Source organism: Urocampus carinirostris, chromosome 2 (assembly GCF_059441175.1).
Source record: "Urocampus carinirostris isolate Australia breed hairy pipefish chromosome 2, RoL_Ucar_1.0, whole genome shotgun sequence".
In the NCBI taxonomy this organism is placed as follows: Eukaryota; Metazoa; Chordata; class Actinopteri; order Syngnathiformes; family Syngnathidae; genus Urocampus; species Urocampus carinirostris.
The window spans coordinates 49,437,802-49,446,943 of record NC_142350.1 but is presented as its reverse complement, the minus strand read 5'-3'; the positions used below and the strand labels follow the sequence as shown (position 1 = coordinate 49,446,943).

At 39.0% G+C, this 9,142-nt stretch overlaps 1 protein-coding gene across 1 annotated transcript in view; it reads left to right on the top strand.

Annotated features, from left to right (window-relative positions):
* Nucleotides 1-797: 797 nt before the first annotated feature.
* The window catches only part of LOC148372277 (voltage-dependent calcium channel gamma-7 subunit-like), a 35,597-nt gene continuing 27,252 nt past the window's right edge, over nt 798-9,142 (top strand). The window contains exon 1 of the mRNA XM_088326929.1: nt 798-974. The gene's annotated coding sequence lies outside the window, so the exon portion shown is untranslated. The remainder of the gene's footprint in view (nt 975-9,142) is intronic.

The following is a 9,142-nucleotide window of genomic DNA, read 5'->3' as shown; positions in this document are numbered from 1 at the left end:
CTTAAACAAATACATAGAATGTAAACGACATTTTTTTTGTTCCCCTGCATGTTACCACACTGCCCCCACAGGTCAATCCTGATACTACTAAATCGTTCAACTAAGTAATTGTTGAAGAAACAAAACGTGATTTAAAATTCTTTACAAAACAAAACAAATACACTGTACACTGTTCATTCTTCTTCTTTACTCTTTATGTTAGCACGCTGCTCCTTACAGGTCAGTTCAGGTACTACAAATTACATAGTTATAGCCAACTACATACTACAAACCAAGTAGTAGTTCCCCTTAACATTTCAAATGAAAAGTAACATTATTTAGTAACCTTGAACAAATTTAATGTACACAACATTAGACTTTTCCCTGCATGTTACCACACTGCTTCCCACAGGTCAGTTCTGGTATTACAATTGACATTGGAAATAACCACACTCATCTATTTTTTGTCTAATTGAAAATATATATGATAAACGTTATCATCTTTGCAGATGAAATAATCAAAGATTGCAAGCAGCTGATTGGCTCTCTCCTTTCGATTGACGTCACAAGCTTTAGTTCACTTTACGTCACGTGAAGTTGCGCACTCTCATTTTCACACGCGCAAACACGTCACACTCTTTACCATTATAGTGAAAACACAACTACACACACAAAAGAATCTTTGCACTAGTGCACTATTATTCCGTAAACGCAACGTGAGAGGACTCGTGCGCGCTCACATCTTTCCCTCCCTCTCTTTCTCTCTCTCACACATAAGCGCGCACGCGCGCACCGACGCACACACTTTTGAAGCCGAAGTGGCGGGCAGAAGAAGCTCATCCACACCGCAGTGCACGGATGGATCCACGCAGGGGAGACATGAACGCATCGTGGGAGTAAAAAGAAAAAACAAAGAGGGAGAGGACCAGTAAACCACCCTCCGTGCGCGCTCACGTGCGCGTTCGCTGACGTGTGCGCACGACTCAGGTGACAGGGTGAGTAATTCATGTTTTTGTCATCTTTATTGATCATATCGAGGTGCATGTTTTGGGGCAGTCATAATGGAGCCATTCTCATCCTTGTGTGCGCAAGCGCGTGCGTATGTGCTGCGGCGTGCGCACCCAGAAAGAGGAGCGCGTGCGCGTTTTGCGCGTGTGGGGCGATTCACTCACGTGAGGCGCTCCAAACTCCGCTTGAGAGTGAGGGGGGGCGGGGTTATCCTTCGGGAGATGCGCACATATGAGCGCAAAATGCGCACTTTTACAGGACGAGCAATTATAGGGAATTTGCTTATTAGTGATGACGTCATGACACGGACAAGCTGGTTTGATACCATAAAATCTGACTTGATTTTACTTGTTTTTTGTATAAAATCATACTGCACTTCTTGGCAGAGGATAAAGAATCTAGTGGTTTGTATCATTGGCTCTCTCTGCAAAGTTTGATAGCCTGACGAGAGTGGTTACCGTGACGTGATAGCATTAAGCTATCATAATATCTCCAATATGGAAATTGATGAACATTTGGAGTTTTTTGTAACCTGAGGAGTAGTTGTTTCCAAACTATGGCTTCGGGGCCACTAACAGTGGCCTGCATCAGTTACTAAAAATGATCATTTAAAACAACAAGTTTCATAATCTGTACATCTTACATTTGTTAGGAATCTAAGGAGAAAGGTTGCACAAGCTAGGGCTTTATTAACAGCCTGCAGCATGTACTAAGATAATAACTGAAATACAACTTTTTGAAATATCCAAATTTGTACGTTCCCGATTTACAATTTAGACCAGGGGATCCAAACTATGGACAACGGGCCACTAGTGGCCCGCAAGATATAATAAAGATGACAATTTTTCTTGATATTTTTCTTTAAAATAGACAAATATGTCCATTTAATATTTACAATTTAGAATTATTAAAGACCTGAGGATTGGGGGTGTCCAAAAAATGGCCCGTGGGAGACTAGTGGCCCCTCACAATTGTTTATCAGTGGCTTGCATCTTTTACTAAAAATAACAATAAAACTTATTTTATACTCCTCGTTACTAAAAAGAATATATCTAAATGTATACTATTCAAAATTTAACATTTCTAGTAACCTGGGGCCACTAATGATAATGTAACAAAAACATGTTTCGTACTCAGCATAGCTGTTTTAATATATCTAAGTATCTTCATTAACCATTTACAATGTATTTCTTTTTATAATATTCATCATTTTTGGGAGAAAAAAATCTGAAGTTACCTTTGGGGAAACTATTTTGCGTTGTTTACAAACAAAAACAAAATAGAAGTTGGATTTTTGTGTGCTTGGTAAAATAAATCCAGTTTGAAAAAAATGGTTCTACATTGTATCACTCACATTTCTCTTCCTTTGTGGAAAAAGTTTGGAAAGCTTGTCTCCTTCTTGAATGAAAAATACCAGAAAATTGTCCAGAATGTGGGATTATGATGTTATTTGTGCATAGGCTGCCAAACAAGATGGCTGCTGATTGAATGCTGAGCCGGCGCTACGACGGCCCATTATTTCCAAACCAACAATGCTATTAATAAGGAAGAGAGAGAGAGCCAGAAAATCCCAAGTGCCTATAAAACAAACATGCTAACCGAATTACCCTTCGCTACCTTCGCTTAGACCCAATTAAAAGGTCCGATTGTGATGTATCTACAGATTATTCATAAAAGGATTGTCTTTTCCTTGCAGAAATCAACATCACCCTCTGGGGAAAAAAAAATGCTAAAGTTGTGAGGAAGTCGAAAACATAAGCTAGAGGTGTCGATTGATCAATCACGTTGTATGCTAACTTCTTGCTCCTGTTTTTTTTCCTTCTTTCATCCATCTTGGCCTCTTTCTTTCTTCCCCCGGAGAGACTCGGGTGATGTCAGCTTGCAGATTGTGACACAAGGCAGAGATTGAAACCTCTAATCTGTCCGATTCAAGCGTCTCATTCTTTTTCTGGGCCGGGGCCTCGTCTCTAAAGGCAGGAGGGTCCCGTTGGTAACGCGAGGAGTGTCTCACTTTCAATTTAACTTCAATTGCGAATGTTAATCTCTTTAAATGCTGGCTAGTTGGCTTGAAGATTTGAGTGCAAAAATGGTAGACAAGGTTTGCAGGTCTTTATCCTCCTTGCCTAAAACCTACCTACCTACCTACCTATCTATATTGCTCACAAGCTATCTACCTGTCTATTTTGCTAATAAGTTCTATCTATCTATCTATCTATCTATCTATCTATCTATCTATCTATCTATCTATCTATCTATCTATCTATCTATCGATCGATCGATCGATCGATCGATCGATCGATCGATCTATCTATCTATCTATCTATCTATCTATCTATCTATCTATCTATCTATCTATCTATCTATCTATCTATCTATCTATCTATCTATCTATCTATCTATCTATCTATCTCTCCATCCATCTATCTATCTATCTATCTATCTATCTATCTATCTATCTATCTATCTATCTATCTATCTATCTATCTATCTATCTATCTATCTATCTATCTATCTATCTATCTATCTATCTATCTATCTATCTAGCTAGCTAGGTGTGTAAAACATTGACAGATTGTTAGCTATCCGTCTGCCTAACTCTCTACTTAGCGATCTAAAACTGACAGATTACGAGCTATCCCTCCTAATAATTAGCTGTCTATTGAGTTATTTATACGGATTTCAAGCTATCTTAAATATTGAATCATTGCTAGCTATCCTTCTCACCAACTAGTTTCCTAAATATCGATCTAGTAATGTATCCAGCTATATCCAAAATTTTGACACTTGACTAGCAATCCTCGTCTCTAACCATCTTTCCAGTCATTTATCCAGCTTGCAAGATATCTAAATTATTGACCGATTGCTACCATTCTTACTTAACTGGCAATGTAAATATGTTCTTAGTTATGTATTCAGTTATCTAAAACATTGACACTTTCCGTGCAATCCTCCTTACTAACTTGCTAAGTTATGTAAAAAAAAAAAGAAAAAGAAAATGGGTATTTATCCAGTTAACCAGCTATCTAATTTATCAATACATTGCCAGCTATCTTTCTTACTAACTAGCTACCTAACTAACCAGTTATGTATCCAGCTAACTAAAACATTGACAGATCAATAGTGTTGAACATGTTTTTTTGAAAAAGTAACGAGTTATACTTATCCACTATCTTCTTCCAACTTAGTTAGTAACTAAATTACTCTATAATAAAAGTAAGTAGCTACTAGGGAAATTAACTATTTCCGTTACCTTAAAATAAGAATTTGAAATTTTCTGAGTAAATGCGAAACACTGCGGTGACCACTTTGACCTGAGTATACCTGTAAAGATGGGGATTCCTACTTTTCTAGAGAACAGTCTTTTTCAGCTCGGCTCACTAAAAAGAGCCAGCTCCTTCCAAATGACTCTTCATCTTGTTTTTGTTTCTTTAATTCGTAGAGTATATTAGCAATTACTTTGCAACATTATGCACGGAATGACTTACAAAAGGAAAAAAATAGAAACTTTACACAAAAAATGCATATTCACCAATCTCAAGCGAAAAAAGTCGTCTCGAAGGAAACTAGCTGTATATTGGTGGGTTGCCAAATCCCTCTGTTCACTTCCACTTCATAGAGATTTTTCGTTTGTGAACAACACAAGTCAGATGCTGTCAAATATAGGGCTCACATTTAGGCGAATCAGCCATAATGCCTCTTTTCTTTCTGCGCCAATGTAAATCATATATTCGTAATCGCTATCTAACTATACAGTAGTCGCTATTTTGAATGGTGACATGGTCCAAAAAGACGTGCTGTGGACAACTTGGAGGAGAGCTCAACACTGTGCCGCTGAAAATGGTGTCAGGTGTGCCAAGGGGGGCACGCCGCCATTGGGATTCTACAACCAAAGTAACGCACCGCTTTTGGTAACGGCGTCGTAACGAATGAAAAAAATAATGCCACTATGAAACAGCGTTATTTATAACAGCGTAATTCTCAACACTAGCTACCTATCTAATTGTTTTATCCTGCTAATCTGAATCCAAAAAAGGGACATATAGCTAGATACCCGTTAGTTTTATTTAAGTTTCTTTAAAGTCCAGTCAAGTCAAGTCATGTTTATTTGTGAAGCCCTTAATCACAAGGAGTCTCTCAGGGCTGCACAGACCACAGATTATTGCAAACCACAGACAATTATTACACCATCCCTTGATCTAAAATCTACATGAGGGCATGGAAAAACTCAAAAACCTCAACATGAGGACAATGAAGAAACCTTGAGAAGGGACCGCACATGGAGCGCAGGATGACCAGGCCAAAATGGATGTTGTGAACAAACAATATACAGATATTGTCAACAGGAAATATAGGTTATTCATATGCTATAGAAAAGAAGTGTGTTTTAAGACGAGATTTAAACAGTTCCACTGAGGTTGCACAGGACACAAAAAAAACCCAGCACAAACCACTAATTAACAAAAGGGCACAACAAAACCTTTGCAAAAAAACAAACAGAAAAACAAAAAAAGTTGAACAATACAACAATGCTATACAAAAACATGTGGTGTTTAAGTGTCCACCCCTACATTGTTTTCCCTTGCAGGGAAGACATGTTCAAAACCAAAACAAGAAACCAGAACATTACCCCGTAAAGGAATTACAAAACAAGAAAATTACATTTCAAACTTATAATAGTGTCGCTTGTAACTCCTATAGCACGTGAAAACAAAAATAAAAAAACTTTGTAAAACATTTCAGCTACACTTCTTTTTAACTACCTAACAATCTAGTTATCCTGTGTATTCAGCTTACTCAAACATCCAAACCTGGCAAGCTGCAGCTACAGTATTTATTTATTTATTTATCTCGCAGGATGAAACTAGATAAAACATTGACACATCTGTTTGTTTTATGTTTTGTTTATTCTGTTTAAATGTTTTTTTAAGGCTTTTTTTCATTATCATGGCCAGGGGACTGAGCATTAAAATAAACCTACCGGCTAATTTGGGCTTTTTTACGGTTTTTGTGTGTTTTGTTAATTGCAATGTCTACTTTTAAATAAATCAAACATTGTCAGATAGTTATTTAGCTATATTTATAGCTTGTCATCGACGGCGAAAATCATTTTCCGATGTCTCGCCGAGGGTTCTATTCCTGGATCAGACCGAGTATTCAGACTTTGAGAAAATAGAGCTGGAGAGAAGCAACAGAGTTGAGGACATTTATTAAAAAAATCAGACTGCACTCTGTTGGAAGGAGCCCAAGAGGAAGGCCGCGATTGACGTGGATGGATTGTTTTATGAGTGCTCTGCAGGAAACAGGTCTAAATAGAGTAGAAGCTAGAGCTCTTGTTGGTGATAGGAATGAGTGGAGAGGTGTTGTGAAAGGATACTGGGATGTTTGGACACATTCTAAGGGATGGGCAGGGCACCTGTATGATGCGGGAGGGGTAAACCAGTGTAAGCTGTCGGGCCCTGTTGTTGAACAGAAGAGTGTGTTGTGTCACCCTGACCCGAGTGACATGGCCGCTTCCTTGTGTTCCGTTTCATCTGGCGGGACGAAAGCATGACCAACTTTGGGTGCCAAGGTGCTTGACTTGTTTGGGTGTTTGGGCATTTGGGTTGGTCATGGTCCAAAAATGTTTGTGGGTGTTTTTTGCAATTTTTTTCCCTTCTTTTATTTTCTTTGTTTTTGTATGTGTTTGTCTTACTGTCTGTCACCCCTCTCGAGGTATATGACTAGGGTAGATCGATAGAACTCTGTTCCAATCGATGGGAAGCGCGTCTCCCACCAAGAAAGGCCTCGACAAATGTTTCGGCCCCTCTCTTATAGAAGAAAGGCATGGATTATGCAAGACCTACAAATGAAACTCTCACAAGCTCTCCTGGGAACTCACAAGACAAAAGAGGATCTTAATGAACAAGAGACTTTTGTTAAAACTGGATTTTGATAAGACAAGGCTGACGCATCGGAAGACCTTCGCTGGGAAAGTACTGATATGAAAGGATTCAGCGAGTAAATACTTCATTCAAATATGTGAACGAACATAAGTGCATTTATAACAACTAAATGAGTATTTTATTATTGAAGTAATGCTGTAATGATTAAATGATAAACTTAATATAGCTGGAAAACTCATATTATGGTGACAACATACTCAGTGACCTATTTTCATAATCTAACATTATCTTGCTAGCTATGTGTCTAGCTGAATATTATTTTATTCACCCCCTTAGCTTGCTAGCTAAAACGTGAAAACATTGCAAACTACCTGGTTCGTCAAGTCTTAATATTTTTCGTGCAAATATTGCAAAAATCTCAAATTCGAGACCCCTTTTCTCAAGAGCAACCGCGAAGGGCGCGCCATTCACGCAAATTGGAACTTTAGACGTTTGATCGCTTTGATTTCTGCCCCTTTCGTCGGCTGCCTCTCTTTGTGCCATCAAAGAGATTTTCTTTGTTTCTTTCTTTCTACTTTTGACATTGGCGTTGGGATCTATGTACGCGCTTGCCATTTTTCGAACGACTTTTCTCATGTGGTGCCTTTGCTGCAGCTGCTTTGTAGTTACGCACAAAAAGCCTTCTCGCTGTCGCTTTATGGAACTGTAAACGTGACGACGTCTGTAAAAAGTATCTTTTTATGACGCCATTGCAGGGAACATCATTAGGTACAACAGAAGTGTCTACTAAATTCCTTTTGGTACGTTCATTACAAAATATATTCATCAAAATCCATCCGTTATTTTGTATCTCATCTCATCTCATTAGCTGCACCGCTTATCCTCAGTAGGGTCGCGGGGGTGCTGGAGCCCATCCCAGCAATCATCGGGCAGTGAAATTAGCCCAAGAATCATGTCATCTTTATTTGTGACACCCTTAATTGCAAGGAGTCTCAAAGGGCTGCACAGACCACAGATTATTGCAAACTACAGACTATTATGACACCATCCCCTGATCTAAAACCTACATGAGGGCAAGGAAAAACTCCAAAATCTCAGCGTGAGGTTAATGAAGAAACCTTGACAAGATAATCCCCCTTACAGGATGACCAGGCTGCAATAATACACAGATATTTTTAACATGAAATATAGGTCATTCATAAGATTTAGAATATAAATGTGTTTTAAGCCTAAATTTAAACAGTTCCACTGAGGTTGCAGATTTAAAAAAAAGAATGGTTTTAAATACTTGTCAAGTTATTTGTATTTATATTAGATAACACGAGGCTCAGCAGCACGGCGGGGCAGTGGTTAGTGCATGTGCGGCACGGTTCTGAGGTGATGAAATCGACCTTCCTGTGTGGAGTTTGCGTGTTCTCCCCATGCTTGTGCGGGTTTCCTCAGGGCACTCCGGTTTCCTCCCACATTCCAAAAACATGCATGTCAGGTTAATTGGCCGGTTCAAATTATCCCTAGGTGTGAATGAGCGAGTGAGTTGTCTGTCTCTGTGTGCCCTGCGATTGGCTGGCAACCAGTTCAGGGTGTCCCCTGCCCATTGCCTGAAGATAGCTGGGATGGGCTCCAGCACCCCCGCGACCCTACTGAGGATAAAGCAGTGCAGAAAATTGATGAATGGAAGGATGGAACACGAGGGTCACCTAGAGTAAGCTGCATAATTGTCTGCCATTTTGTTGCTAAGGGTACCTTGGAAAAAAAAAACATTTTTTTTTCTTGAGTACCAGCAGTATACTTAGGTACAAAACATAAGGAACAAAATTTCTTGCCTTGTCAAACCACCATTATTTTTTTTATTTTTACTGTAATTGTCTTGAAAATGTTTTTTTTCTACTTTTTGCAGTATAAATAGCATACCTGTCAACCTGTACGTTTTTGCCATACAAAGTACGTTTATTATGCATTTTAAGACGTGTACGACATACGAGAAAATCTGTACGGAAAAACGCAAATTTGTCAATGATGGGTACCATCTGGTATACACCAACCATCATGAAATGGCAAATCAATCAAGTCAAACGAGTTCGCCGCGGTTTGATGCTACTGTGCGCATGCGTCTGCCGCCTCCGGTTTTATGTGGTAGTTGTGTAATGAAAGGAAGTCCGTCTCTTTTTTGAGAACCGGCTTTTTTGGCTCAACTCATTAAAGAGAGCCGGCTCTCAAACGGCTCACTTGCTTTGATGCATTATATTAAGAATCATTATGTCGTATAAAGAAGT